Source organism: Mugil cephalus, chromosome 3, assembly GCF_022458985.1.
Source record: "Mugil cephalus isolate CIBA_MC_2020 chromosome 3, CIBA_Mcephalus_1.1, whole genome shotgun sequence".
NCBI lineage: Eukaryota > Metazoa > Chordata > Actinopteri > Mugiliformes > Mugilidae > Mugil > Mugil cephalus.
The window spans coordinates 4,033,512-4,049,259 of NC_061772.1; the positions used below are offsets into that span (position 1 = coordinate 4,033,512).

Here is a 15,748-nt window from a genome sequence, read left to right on the forward strand (position 1 = left end):
AAGACGGTCTGCAGTCACCTGTGAGTAGTACAACAACTTTTCTATCGGCTGATACAACGATGGGACCACAAAGTCACATTGTTGCAAACACCACATGGACTGAAGAGGTTACAAAAAGAACGCATCGACTGGTGAAAGTTTCAGGCGCCACTGTTGACAGCAAAGCACGATGAAGAAAGAAAAATTAACCCGACTGGCAAAAAAGGTTTAGCGCCATCTAGTGTTTGGTTTGTGTTTTTGGAGGCACAAGTATAAATGCACCAGTAGTATAAATAATGCATCAGAAACAGTGGTTATATAACTAAATATTAACTGAGTGATTCACAGGAAAGCTAAACCTTTAAGCATTTTATGGTTTATCATAGGTTAAGTTTAACAAATGTGATGAATATGTCTTCCTCTTTTCATTTGGAAAAGAATGTGTGCACAGAAATAAAGGATTTCGAGCTGTACTCACTTCTTTAAACACACAGCCATTATTTTAAACACAACCGTATATACAGTTAAAAACACCATAACCGCTCTGTTTTTGTCTGGTTCAATATACCCATTCTTGCCTGGGCCGTGAGCTAGGCAGAGATCAATTGATTTTGGTTTTAGCTCATAATGCCGAGCCTTGGAAGAAGACACGGCACTGCATGAGGTCCAATAACTGAGTCATGTAGTTTAATAGCTGTAGGTAAAAAGGTGGATATGAGAGGCGGAAGGAACTGTTGGAAGTGTAAACGTATGACTGTAACTGGATGGGATTTGTCATTTCTAATATTTCTATTTCTAATATTTTGCTCAGAAGGGGTTTGTGTGGCATAGACATGAGGATGTGGTCTGTGTGGGTGTGTGTATGAATGAAAGCGTGCACCTCCTACCTCCGTGGCACATTTGTTGCATTTATCACAAGCCTAGCGTACAGATTTACTTTCTGTGAGATGACTTATTTGACCAGGGACAGAAATGCAGTGATAGTCAAGACTCCACGAGGCTGAAGCTCAGAACTATCAGTTGTCGTTACATCTACAGGTCTGGCAGACACACCCTAAAATAAGCTGAGAAAGCTGCAGTCAGTGAAGAAGAAGACAGACCCTGAGAGCTGCTGCTGCTGCTGTGGATTCACACTGAGCTTCATTCAGCTCCCACACACTTCTGGAGAGGTTTACTGTTCCAAAGATCAACTTCCTCCAAAAGCCCTTCATGCTGCCAGTGGCTCATTGACGCACGTCCCTTTCCACCACTTTAGGGGATATTGCATTGACATAAATCCATTTTAGAGACAATAACCATTGTGTTTACTTGTCTAAAACAGCACTTAACATAAAACCGACGCTATTCTAACTTCAAATCGAGTTTTTGTATTAAAATCTGCGTTTTTCTTTTTGTTCCCAAAGGGGACACTGGATCCCGCAGTGTCACGTTGTAAGGAGATTCGGTCCCCACGACATGATGAATGGGCTATAATCACACACAGGCACACACGCCCACCACACACACACACACAGTGGGCGTGCCTTCCTTCCAGCTAGTAAATAGAGGCGGCGCTGCATCGTGCGCCTCGGACAGGGGATGGCCGTGTCTCCGCGCTCAGACACCGGCTGACACATGAACAGCGCTCTGCTCCATCACTGCACTGATCTCAGCTGCGCGCGGACTGTGGCTGCACCTGGATTATAAGCTACAGGTCGGTAGGTCTCTGCGGACTCGTTAATACCTCTTTTAGTGCCCTGGGTGTGCTGTGTGTGTTGATGTTGTGGTAGCTTGCGTTCAGAGTGGGTACGTCAGGGGCGACATTTGGCCGCTGCGATCCACAGGTGTGCATGTCAGGACCCTTGTAAATGCGGCGTCTGCGCGTGTGGTGAGGACTCACGCTCCATAACGCGCTGTCACTGAAGAGGGTCGCGGCCGTGCGTCTTGCCAGCCTGTTTGGACCCTGTCCTGCCACGACTTTAGGTGCAAAGGTAAGTGGACTCCCCGGACACTTCGCGCGGATTTCATCGCAGCGTTTCCAGCACATTTGCGCAGATTCTCCTGTCTTTAACAAACACTTCACCACTCCACGTCGCAGCGGTTAAACCGGGAATAAAGTAGGCTGTAGCCCGGGCGCTGGACGCGCTCTGCTGAGGCTCACCGCTTCTGTGAGGATACAGAGAAGGCAGCGCTGCTTTGCACCGAGATGCTATCAGAACGCACCTTTTTTTGTTTGCGGGCAGAGTGACGCGCCACAGCTAGAGGCGCATTAGTGAAGACTGCGATATTTATTAAAGAAAACATTGTCTTCTGAGAATACACATGTTCGAAATGAACCAAAACTGGTCTCTGCGCGTTTTCTTTACTGTGATTGGTGCGCACTGTTCAGAGTAAATCCCGTGCTGCTGGTCTCTTCCAGAGGGAACAAGTGCAGTGTGCTCTCCAGTCTCCTTCCAACAGGTTAGTGGCCCTCTTCCTGCACGACATGTGCAGGGATGGTACACCAACTGCATCCATCAGTGGTGTAGGTAGGCGGGCTATTTTCAAAATCTGAGGTCTATATCCAAATTCCCACCAACCTCAAACTTTCCTCTACACATTGTCGATATAAAGTTAACTTAAATAGATTTCTCAGGAATTTAACCAGCCTCTGTAACGGAACTTACACAGTTAAACTGAAAATTTACAATAGACCACAATGAAATTAGGTGAAAAATGTCCATAATATTGGACAGTGATACCTCCACAAATCCCCCAAACACAAATGCATGATGCTGTATATCAATTTTAAATTGTTTTATCATCTTAGCATCCAAAAATTAGTTCAGTTTAATACCAGAATTTTAACTTCACAGTTGCCCATTACAATATTTCCAATGTCTTTGTTTTTTCATTGTGACTGTTAAACTAAGTGTCGTTTTCTGGCCTATTGCCTTAGTGTCCTGTCTGTCTTTTCTTGAGTGCAAAATGTGGGAATTACATGAAATCTGAGCTTGGACTGATGAACTCATGAGCGTCAGAGCTGCCTGTGGTTGACTACCACCTTACTGTGTTCACTTATCACCTTCATTGTCCTCCAATGAGGATGACACGACGATGAGGTGCTGAATAGTGCTGTAACAAAGACTAGGTGTAGGAGCAGACCGGAGAAGGGCGGCAGTCATGATGATAATGAGCAGGTTGGCATTCTTGCGGGAGAAAAAAAAATGTGTCTGAGTGACCTGCGCTGCAGAAAAAAAGAAAAAAAATGAAGGTTACACAACCAGCAGATGCTAAAATGAGAGTCGGTACTAGCAAGAACAATTTGTGGAGTGTTGAGTTGGTGGAAAGTGTGAAGGTGTGTAAAAAAAAAAAGAATGAAAATAAATCTGAGAACTGTCTGCTGCAGTGGTGTGAAGCTGGAACAAGGATTACAGTAGCTAAGGTGTAGTCGCATTTCTTTTCATCTAAAGTAGACCTGTACCTGACGGTAGAAGCTTTAGCATCATCATCTGTGTGTGTGTGTGTGTGTGCGTGTGTGTGTGTGTGTGTGTGTGTGTGTGTGCGTGCGTGTGTGTGAGAGAGAGAGAAAGAGAGAGAGAGGAATGGACACACACAGACTATGTGACTTATTCTTATTATAGGTTCAGATCAGTTATGAATCTCCAGCTGCTCTCATGTGCCTGATACTCTGTGACTGGTCTGAGTTCAGCTGCTGTACACAGACTGAGATACTGTAACATTTGGCTGTGTTTTTACTGCGTTGACTAACAAAAAAGTCTTCCCACTAAAGTCCAATGTTTTATTCATCCATTCAACCCAACCTTCTTTCAATGCAGACTAAGCTTCTCTCTAATACTTCACCTCCTATTTTTCTCCCGTCTTAATTACTATGTTAAGCTGGAAGGGCGAGTCGTTTGAATGAAAATGTGTGGCATTTCAGTGCACCTAGGGCTCAAATAACTAATTGTTTTCTTGGAAGGCCAGTATTCAGAAAACAGCCTTGATCCCAGGTCAGGGGGAGCAATGCATGGATCCTGAGGGAGCCTAAGCAAGTTAAGGGTCAGACTCAGACAGCAGACGTTATCTGCAGGGTATATTTCAGGGGGCTTGTTAAAACATATGAGGTGTATCCTATATGGCTCTATGCCAAGATGGCCTTCTGTCTGTCTGTCACTCACTCTGGATTTCATGCCATTATTACCAGAGAAGGGAGCTTGATATAACACGAGGAAGTGGGATTAAATGATCAAGATGGTTGGATGAATGCGTTCTACAGATTAAATTCACTCCTGGCTGTGACCTTCACTAGAGTTTTTCCTCATCTACAAACAGAATGATGACAACAGATGGAAAGAAGGAACCAACTCAGGCTGAAATCTTTAAATTAACCAATTTAGAGAATCTTCACCAAAATCCATCGGTTTCCTCGTGGCCACTACCTCAGACAGCTCACAATCCAGCTCACCTGTACCTAAGTATTTATTAGGAGATCTACGTAGAGTGGGGTTTTCACAAACCAGAGGGTTAGTGGTCTGATCCCTGGTACATGGACTCAGAGTTGCCACCAGTGTGTGTCACTGGCGTGTGAGCGCTTGTGTGAACAAGTGGGCAGAGGTGTCATAGTGACTGTAAAGCACTTGGAAAAGGTAGAAAAGCTCTATATAAATACAAGATCACAAAGAAATACAGTTAGATTTTTGCTTGAATATAATTGTGTTATATTTCATGCATATATTTTCTACAAACTGTAATTTTATTTTAGTGTTGCATTACATGAACAGGCAGGTGTGTTCTTAGGTTGTTATGTTGCCCCCTAGTGGTAAAAACTAAAGGAATGTAGCTTTAAACTTTAAACCTAGTTTGAAGTAATAGTAATATGGTAGACATATTCAGAATTCAAAATAAAAAAAAAGAAGAAAATACTGTAAATACTGGCATGCTACACAAATGAAGCAAATAGTGCTGAAAGTGACGTGTGCTTTTTCCCTTCAAGAGGACACGGAAAAGTGAGTGAGGCACCTCTGCAGCCACAGAGCACAAACCCACGCAAGACAGAGTGTGTCCTAAGCCCTTGGTATTTCTTGGATTGTGCGTGTTGAAATCATTCCAAAGTGAAGACCGCTACTTTTGGCTGAGAAAAAGCATTTAGTTTCCATGGTAGGTTGGAGTTTCCACACGCACACATTCAGTCCGAGACATATATGCAGTGGGAAGAGCTGGCTGAGAGCTGCCACCGTGTATGACTGGGCTGCCAGCCAAAGGCCACAGTTTACTTGAGGAAACCATCAGCTCTCTAGCCTCTATTGAAAGAGGAAAATTTCTTTCCCCTCCAGTCAGGTCTGTTGGCTGCAAACTGCTGTCGGATTTCTACTTTCTTCTCTGCCATGCTTTGGAAAATAGTAACTCTGTATTCATAGACGAGGTGGCCCAGATACAATCTGGTTATCTTTTTTCCTTTTTTTTCCCTTTGACCCATCCATCAACTCCCTAATGGGCTGTGTAATTGTTTTGAACAGTTGCTTTCATGCCTGTACTTGCTACAACAGGAGCTGGGTCAGCTCCACTTCAACCTCCAATCCACCTAGTCCCTGATAATAAATTAATTAATTAAATCATTTATGACACAAAACAGGGGCTTGCATGAGTAAGTGGGTGTATATTCATTCTGGGAACTACTGCCCTTTCAGTACAACAGACAGCTGCTGTGTTATTTTTTGGGGGGTTGATGTAACCCAGTGAGACAAAATACAGACATCCACCTCTACCTGCATGTCCACGCGCCACTGCAGCTCCTCGACCTTAAATACAGCAGTTTAAAACCCCACACCGCAGCCACATACTCCAGATCATGTTTTGTTTGGATCTCATGGGTCCAATTTAGATCAAAGCCATGAAAAAAAGGGCGTAGTGTAGTAAAAACCCAATGGAATCTTTGGTCTTCCAGTTTTTGATTCACTGGAAACTAGTTCACCATCTTTGCAGGTCAAGAAATAACTTATATAAATATATCCCATGCATATAGGAGGATACATACTGTTAGCACATTGCCAAATAGGCCAAATCACACATGCACATTGTTTAGTAGAACACCAGAGATAAAAATATTTCACCATCACAAATTGGCACCTGTTCACCACGTGTACATGTTGCTTGTATTTTTAGGTGCTGAAGTTAGCTGACTTTTATTTTTTCCCCTCCATGCCTAGGCTGGGTTAGTTATTACTGGCAGGTTGCTGTCTCATTGTGTTTTGTTATGGACAACGATTTATGTCACTCTGATGTCTGAATTAGCAGCCTGGTCACTTTGAAAAGCCACAACCACAATTCACTAGGTCATAATGTTTCACTGTCAACGTGGTCCGCGTTTGAATTGAATGAATCTAAGATTGCAGCTGCACACGTTAAAACCTAGAGTCATACAGAGAGTAATGTATTGACTTCTGGGGCACTATATTAAATGTGTTGTGCTCCCACACGCTCATATAGTCATTACGGCTTCAGTGGCAAAATAACTTTTAAAATCCAACAGGTTCGCTGCCTTAGACATTGCACACATCTTTCTCTCTGCTTCTTGTGTATCAGATGCCAGATATAGTGTGAGCATGCAGCCCATTCATGTGCTGGTCATCAATGTAAAACAGTGTTAGTTTGCTGTGTCTGAATGAGTAAGTCACTTGCATCTGTGCCCTGACATTAACAGATAGATGCACACTATAGTTTTGACATTTTCTAGCCTAGAAATGTTTGTGTGTTGAATACATAGAGGTGAAAGCAGTAATTCTATATTAAAATATAATGTGTCTTAATGTCCATTTCAGTGAGAGCAGTCTCTGCCAGCATCTAAACCGCTCTCAATTCAGTTCCACTCAGCAGTCCTCGGGTACATTGAGCTTGTTTATGGCTACAAATCTTATCCACGAATTCTCCTCATTCGCATGGAGCAGACTCAGACGGGGAATACTGATAGAGGTGTTCTGTAGCTTAAAAGTGTCTGTGAAGCTGCCACAGACCCTTTATGCAATAGGCCAAGAATGTCTCGGCAGTGATTAGCAGTTTTAAGGCAGAATCTGAGCAGACGTGAAGCTGTTGACAGAGATAAAGGAGCATGTCTGTGCTCTGGAAACGGCAGATCTTAACATGATACCACTGTACAGTTCCTGTATTAATAGTGGGGGAACAGGCAGCGTACTTGGAAGTCCTGCTTGTTTATCAAGCCTAGCCTCTAATGTGCCAAGATATGTGCCTGGACAGGCAAGGCTTGTTATCCACATATGGAAGGGCTCTAACCTGACTTTGTGCGTGCGTATGCTGTGTTTGGTGATGGAGGTCATGAATAATAAAGTGGGAGCAACGGTTTTGCTTGCAATCACAATTAGATTGACTGTGACAGGGACATTTTCAGTGCATACATCAGAGCACGCTGAGGTCAACGATGCTGTTGAGGTTAACTAATAGAATGTTTGGGCCAATTTGAGAGTCAGACGTTTGTTTTAGAGTTAAAGTCGCTCATAGGTTCCCTTCAGTTCCGCATTTATGATTTAAGTTATGGTTAGTGCAAAGTTTAAAGAAACAGCAGTTCATGCACAGCATCCACAGTTCTCACTTTTATGTTATTTGTCTTTCTGTGGTGATCACTCGCCACACCTTTCATTCACCAACTTCATCTGCAAAACTGTTCAGACTGTCACCACTGTCACGCATTTTAGATGTCACCACATATTGATTTAACAAAAGCCCTCAGTGCCACGTATGCATCAGTAATTAGATTATGTCATATTGCATTTACAGCATGTTTAAGCTGCAAAGGTTTTACTGCACATCGCTCATTGCCCTTCAACCATGCGCTCCCAGTGCAGTGTCCAGCGTGGTTAAAAACTTTTCATAAGTCTGTGAAAAGTGTGTGCTTTAATGGACATATAGCGTGTTCCAGAGGGCAGCAGTTCAAACAGGTGGTGTACAGGTTCATATTGGTCCTTCAGGATATTGTTAACTTTTTACAGGCAGTGGGATGTAAAGACATCATCTGGGGCAGGTAGGTGTGTGTGTGTGTGTGTGTGTGTGTGTGTGTGTGTGTTCAGTTTTTGTGACTCTCTGCAGTAATTTCCCGTCTGCTGCAGAGCTGGTCCTGTACTACACCAGGATGCTGTGCAGCACCACACTCTTGAAGGACATCAGCAGCCGTTAATGTTCCTGAGAGCTCCTTCATACCTTCTAGACCAGCGCTTCAGTGTTGTCTTTGAAAGAATGGAACATAAGTAGTGAGGCCACAAATGCAGGAGTATTACCTAGCCTCATCTGCCTCATTACCTGCATTTGATCACTCCACAGGCTATTGGCCAGCTTGTACAAATATCCTGCACCTGCGTGAAAAGAGATAACATTCCATACCAGCTGGAGGCAGTAGTCGGCATTCACGTTGTCATTTAAAAGGGGAAACCAGATGAGCTGCTGTTAGCTGGCAGGCTACGAGGAGCATCACGCTGTCCAACAGAGCTGGGTTCTCATTAATCATGTTGATCAGTCTCTGGGCTTGTTGTTATTGGATGTTGAGATAAGATAAAGTTTTAAAACAAGAAGAAGCTTGGGTTTCTGGCTCTGGGTTCTGTAAAGCCTCTTGCACTGTTGTCGACACTATATAAATAAAACTGAATTGAACTGCGGAACTGAATTGAATCAAACCTTGTTGTTGTGCCCTGGGTGGTTTTCTTACTTTCCTTCCATCTATCCTTCAGTCAGTGATTTCTCTCACCAAAAAGCCTCCGTCAGTGGAACAATAAACAGTAGTGGTGATAGGAGAGGACAAGTGCATACTGCAAAAACTCACAAACGCTTATCGACTGCCCGACCCAGCAGACCGTCGGCTCGGTGTGTGACGACCCTTGGGTTGTTTGTGGAGAAATAATCAAGAGAATGAAAGAGCAGAAGGTGGAAGGATAGAAGGGCATATGTGGAGGAAGGCTCGGCTTGGACTTGGATTTATAGCAGAACAAACAAACCATTACTGGGAGTAAACGTACAACGTAGGGACAATAGGCTCCAAGTGCCCCATTGTTTGGTGTGATCAAGACTGGAACCATCTTTTGAAACCTGCGCTCTATGATGATTACAGTAAATACCTGCAAATTCTCTCCTAATTCTGGCCTGGCTCTCCTCTTCACTGTACTGTGTCTAATTCTGCTAGGGGAAAGACAAGTGGTTCCACATCCAGCGGACACAAAGCAACACGATTACACAGTTAAAGTCATCCCGTCCTCCTTACATTGCTTATGGTGTCACAATACACCATACGCCACTGGGAATAAACAATACGGATCAAAGAATGAGTTGGAAGCTGCAAATTGGACTGTTGATCCCCGGCCTCAGATGAGTGCCGTTAAGTAGTTATGTGACTGATTGATTGTAAAAAAAAATTAATTATGAATATATATATATATATATATATAAATATATACACAAATATAAGGTATATACAAATGTAACTTTAATATAAGAAATGGATATTGGAATATATGTGTCACCAATAGCTTTGTGGATACCCGATCTTCCTTTTATTAAAGCATAAAGGACACAAGTATAACATTATGTATTCTATCCATTTTTCTGAAATATTCCTTTGACTTCTTATTTATATATTTTCCTCTGTGTCTCATAGTTTTCCTCTCTGTTGTCCATTCCAGAGACTTTACAATTTGATTTCAAGGAAGGAGAGAGGTGGCTTTGTCACTTTCTCCTCATAACTATCTCATTCGCACTTATACCCTGCAAACACAGAATATTTCATGTGGGGACATTCAGTAGGATATACACTCCCTGCAGGCTGTACTTTTTAATATTCATCCTTTAATACAAAGGGTGCACACGCTGTGTTACCATAGTGTGTCCTTTGTGCTGTGTGCTGAATAAAACATCTGAAACTGCTGTTGATGGGTTTCATCCCTCATCTGTTCGCTGGCTGTCAATCATTTCTGCTAGCTGCTGTCACAGTATCAGGCCATGTCCCGCCTGTATCCACCGACGTGTGTTTGGTCGCTTAGGTTTTATACTCACCGCAACAGGTTTCACCCACGTCCCAGCTCCTGGACTTTAGTCATTTTTACTGCCAGTCACTCATTTGCTGTTTGATTTTATGAACAAAAGGAGATTTTCTTTTGAATTTGTAGTTTCGTCTTGGGAATGATCACTCATTCTGTGAACACAGTCATATCTTTGGATGATGCCCTTATCATTTGGTGCGGAATTGTGACAATGATGTTTTTCCTTTTAAAATATCAGTCCCTCTGCTGGGAACAGATATACTGAATATACTTTTAAGATCATTTTAAGATGTGGTTCTCCCTTAAATCAAAACTCAGTCAGAGGATGTTATGTAGTGAATGCTGAAGGCATGACTTGATTGACTTACCCTATTCTCACCCACTCATCGAGTCTATTAGTGTGATGACACGTTATATAATCACAGTGATCCATTTAGATGATATTTCACTCCCTAATCTTTTTGTATCTTTTTGCCTTCCTTCCTGAAATCAACCAGAAACACCTTGTTCTGTGGGAATACGTGTAGTAGCTCAGAGACCCATCGCGTGATGAAATACACAAATCAAGTTTTGCCTCCTGCAAAAGTCTAGTCAACCGTCTTCTCACAATGCAGCAGGCCTTGACTAAAGTGCATTATGGTCTCTTACGTATGTGTATCATTACAGGCTGATTATATAACCGCATTGACATAGACCTGGGAGACCCCATATCATCATATCAAAGGATGACTGTCTACTCCAGTTGATGTGATTATTTCAGGGGAAAATATCATCCCCACACATCACATTAACACCAGCCCCGTTTGTCTTTTACAGCCGGCCCAGGCTTTCACTGCCGCTCTCCTCATATATGCACCAGCAGCAGCCACAGATTTAACTCTCGGTGTTTTGAATTAATGTTGGTGGTGAGAAAAAAAGAAAAAAAGAATTGATTAAGTCTCTTCATCTGTTCTCGGCCGGCTGTGTGCAGTCATGTCAAGGCGGCGCTGAGAATATTTGCAGTTTAACATCCCCTATCTATTATTAAAAGCCCAAGCAAAAAGAAAAGGCAGGTATATTCAACTTGCCAGCTGTTCTGTCACCACGTGCCCCGCCTGCTGTCTGATTTTAAACCGCCTCGTGTTTTAGTAAATATTACATCAGTTGTTATGTACCATGATGGTGACAACATGATGCATACATTCCCCTACGCAACAATATTTTTAATCCAGGTGAAAAGAAATGAACACTCTTAACTCATGCTTACAGTATCAGTTTTTCTAAATGACTGAAATATTGTTTTATCCTCTAGTATTCACCAAAACTGACTAACAAACTCATAACAGAATTGCGGTACAGTTTAAGGGAACAAAACACTGCTGTTGAATTTCTCAAATGTAATATTTCAAAACTGTAAGCACCACAATTCCATTCACCGCCACCATTTTGTCATGGAAGCAAATATCTTTAGATCTGGGAAAAGTAATCCAAAGCAATGTGCATGGAGAGATACCACTGGAGGGAACAGGCTGAATATGTTTTCTATAATTTGAAGCCGACCCTTTGAAATCCAGCAGTGTGCTATTTTGTATTAATGCTTAGTTGGGAACCATAAGGTGTTGTAATTTATTTTTATAGCAGACCAGAAATGATCCATGTTGCTCTCTGCGTACTGATCTTAAACACTAAATGTGTGTGTATGTTGTGTGATTTCTCTCCTATGGTGAAGGAAATGACAGGGAATGATATTTTTCAGATTGCAGTTCAAAAAGTATAGCAGTGTGTACGGAATATAGACAAGCCATAGGAAGAACTTGCTGTCTGCTGTGAAATGGGTGGATTGTTGTTAGGGCATCGTTTTAAAGTTTCGTCCCGAAACACATCTCTCAGATGCATGTATTTCCCTTGGTGCCCGGTGCACCATGCATCTAAAGACAGCTAAAGACAGACTCATTTTAAAGAGGACATTAGCATTTGTCGATGATGAAAAGATGGCGGCTCTGACATTTTTCAATAATCCATTGAAGAGGAAGAGCATGGTTTTCTTTTCACGTCTTTCTGGTATGGATTCCAATTACCTCGTTTTTGTCTGATGCAGATATTTCATCATTCAAGAGCCAGTTGACAGTCAGAAGATAATGGCTAACTCAGTGTTGAGCTGCAGCTCCTACGTTTATGTCAATAAACCGAAGCAGCCAAATGGAGGCCTCTACTCCTCCAGCTTATAATTCACTGTGATGTCAAATCGATGGCTCTAATGATGTGTATGCACACTGGGATTCACGGACTGTGTGTGAAATCTGATGTGCCCATGCGTTGTGATAATAGTCCGACTGGAATCAAGCTGTGTGTGAGAACTGAGTGTGTGTTAGCAAATTAGTGAGCTACGTTAATGACAATGTTACACTGACGATCCTTACAGCCCAGGGCTCAAAAAGAGACAGAAATAATTAATGTGAACAGTATTACAACCTTGTTAATAAGACAGAAAACCTGTGTAGTCCCATCTGTGTCTGTGAAGGTCCTCAGTCATCCAGGTCATGGTAATCCTAAAGGTATTTAAAAAAAGGCAACTGGACGTTTCCAGTTTCCAATGCTCATAATAATACATTGTCAATATTAGCACTTTTTAAAATGTCAATATTTTTCAAACTTCATCGTTTAACATGATTTTAGATCATGGTTTCATTAAATGTGTAGCTAATTCCTAGATATTTAGAACAGATGAGTCAATCTTTCATATACAACATTCTCAACATCCATCTACCCTGTTTATGGTGAAGAAAGCCATACAGGCATGTATTAGGAGTACATTAGGTGAGAAGTAGGGTACGATGGGAACTGATCCTGGGTTAGTTTCTGAAACGATCCTGGGTCAGTCTTTGTCCTCCACCAGTTTCCTGGTAGAGGACAAAGCTTTATCATGCCATATACCATGAGGCATATCAGTCACATTCATTGTTCCCTCAATTCACATGTGCTGACATGAACCATGAACAATCTTTGCTAACAGTGTTATTTTGATTCACCAGAATCAAAATACGACTGGAGAGAGGAGGGAGGACTGTAAGAGGACTTGGAGGGTGAACAACGTTAAGGTGCATGAATCCTACATAGTTAAAAATAATTGATACAGAGTCTCGTCAACAATTATAATTAAAAATCAGAACGGATGCCATGCTTGAGAGATATGTAATTAATGGGGTGGTGGGGGTGTAAACAGTGATTTAAAAGATTTTTCCTTATTTTTTACACCAAACACCCACCAGCACAGGTTTGCATGAAGTAGATTGATTCCTGTCTGTGTCCACCTTAAAGCCACACAAACAGTGTGTTACTTGCTTTGGAGAAAGACACTGCCCGCTCCGTCTCAGTTATATGTTTTTACACTGGATGATAAAATGGACGTGTGAAAAGCGTCAGTTGCCTGGTTCTCCATGAGGACTGAGGCCCCCAGGCTGCATCCAGATCACCTGCTTGAGTAATGTTAGTTTAGTGCTAGTTTACCTTTTATTTTTCTTATAAAGCTTCTGCCTGGATATTAGTAGTTTTGGAGCCACCTTTTGTCTCATTCTCATTGAGTTTAGTTCTTTCAACAAGTGGTAACTAATGTTACGGGATGCACTGAATGACCTAGATTAGGTGTCTTAAATTTCCTTTATTTTTAACATGTTTATGTCATCATTGTTTCATCCAGGCAATTTAGATAATTATTAGTTTGGATCCTCCAGCCGAGGACACGACTCTCTGGAATGTGGCTCTCTGGAGCTTTTTAAAGATGAAATAAAGAGATTTCTGAGGCTTGTACAGTCAGTGGGACTTGCCAGTAAGATCTACCTTACTGATACAGCTGCGAAAACAAGGTCATGATAGTTCAAAATGAATCTGCTATCAGGACTGCACCAAGGTTTCAACGCAAATGCACTGTAATGTGTCGAGTATGAATGCATATTACTGAAAAGTTTTGGGTATCCATGAATCAGGGCATGGTGCAGTGAGCAGAAGGCAGCACTATATGCCATCAGAATGTTTTATGAGCCAGGTTTATGGGATTTCAGTGCAGCGTAAAACCCAGTTGTAGTTTATCTCACACGTAAATTCTGTTGCTCTAATTTACTGCCCCTGCTGGCAGCATTGGTCTGGCTCATCCCAATGTCTTTTTCCAGGCAGAATGGTGTAGAACTTGTGAGGAAAACGTGTTTTCTTGCAGGACGCAATTGTTGTCCGGTGACACGACGGTAATCATGGTGTTATTAGTGTGCTATTGTTACGCTGCCATTATTTATATCATATTTCCTCAAGATTTACCTCAGAGGAGCAGGATGATAAAGAGGAGAATGAGAATAAACTGGCTCAGATTGCAAAGGGTTATCACCTATACTGGCTGAGGCTGAACCGCTGTTTGGATAACCACACTGCCAAAAGTAATATTATCACTTGGCCTTCTTCTGTATGGCAGCAATTATTTGCTAGATAGCTTTCCATTACCCCGAAAATTGGATAATTACATTTGTAGCAGCCTGTCGCTGACCATCCACTCTCCCTCCATTGTCAATGGAATTTAAAATGCTCTGTCTCTTTAAATTGAAATCACAATTTCCCACATAACTCTTTTTGGAATGTAATTGAATGATGTATGTGGAGCACGACGGTCGAAAGAATGCCTGCATTGAAGCTACTATTGAGTTTCTATGAAATTCTCTGGTTGTGTTTGAGCTTATTCCCTGAAAGCATCTCGGTATGAATCCTCTAAACCAATCCCATTGACTTACAGTCTCTCCAAACTCACCAACGGTTCAATTATGCATTGAAATTCATTTGCCCGTGACAATGCCAAACCTCTAATAGAAATAATTTGTGGTTTTGTATTTTTCTCTGCCATAGAAACAACCAAGGCCCCGCCGTTGATGCTGATCCTCTGCGTGTGTCTGAGTTGCCGGTGAGAGGTAGGTAGGGGAGGGAATTTATGATTCTTTTTGATGCACTTGTTAACTGCTTTGCTGTCTTTTGATTCACCGTTGCATTCAAAGGAAATTAAACATCCAGAGCGAAAGCACACAGAGTGACACCCTGTCTAGAAATGTTCTGGTGGGTGTGAAATCCATATTTCTTTGGGAGAATTAGGAGTTTGCCTTGATCGTCAGCCTAAATGCTAGCATGTGATAGAAACATTTAGTAAATTGCTAAGCGGAGGATGAATTCTGCTCAGAGTACTGGACAGTTTAATTTATGGGAAGTCAGGGAGTCATGTTAAGTGCAGTCTTCATGGTGTGGATACACCATATCTGTGTATAAAAGTTCACTCAGTTCAACTTTTATCTATAAATGTGAGTCCCGGTGTGAGGCCCAGTGCCACACACAATATCCCACACCTGTACCTGAACATGTGTTTTGGTTTCTTGGTCTGGCCAGCTGTCCAGACCCCAACAATTAGTCAAATTAAATGGCTCAAATTAGAATTACTTAACACATTATCTCATTTGAAAGATTATACACATTACACAGTATGCCAAAGTCCTTTCTGCAGATGGACCACCTGCAGCTTTGTTAATGCTCTCAGCTGCTTCTTGTATGTGGCGGAGATGGTGGTTTTTTAGAAGAAGTTTTTTTTTTGGAGGTGTTTTATTTTATTTGATCAGATGTCCCTAGAGTTGATGTCTGTTTTCCCTCTCCGTTCAGTCTCTTTTCTAAGGCTCCTCTCTAAAGCTGTTTCACTTACACTGTGTTTCCAGCTTTTCCTACAATAACTTAACTCCTTTCAGATTTCTGCTGGGTAACCCTAAAGGCAGTATTCT

The 15,748-nt window shown here is 42.0% G+C and overlaps 1 protein-coding gene across 3 annotated transcripts in view; it reads left to right on the forward strand.

Moving 5' to 3' along the window:
• The first annotated feature begins 1,522 nt into the window (after positions 1-1,522).
• The window catches only part of LOC125005504 (cell migration inducing hyaluronidase 1), a 123,374-nt gene continuing 109,148 nt past the window's right edge, over positions 1,523-15,748 (forward strand). Inside the window, exons 1-2 of one of the 3 annotated variants that reach the window (XM_047580882.1) lie at positions 1,523-1,672; positions 14,838-14,899. The gene's annotated coding sequence lies outside the window, so the exon portion shown is untranslated. Of the gene's footprint in view, positions 1,677-1,715; positions 1,950-14,837; positions 14,900-15,748 lie in introns of those variants that run through there. The other 2 variants (XM_047580883.1, XM_047580884.1) reach the window with 2 other exon arrangements.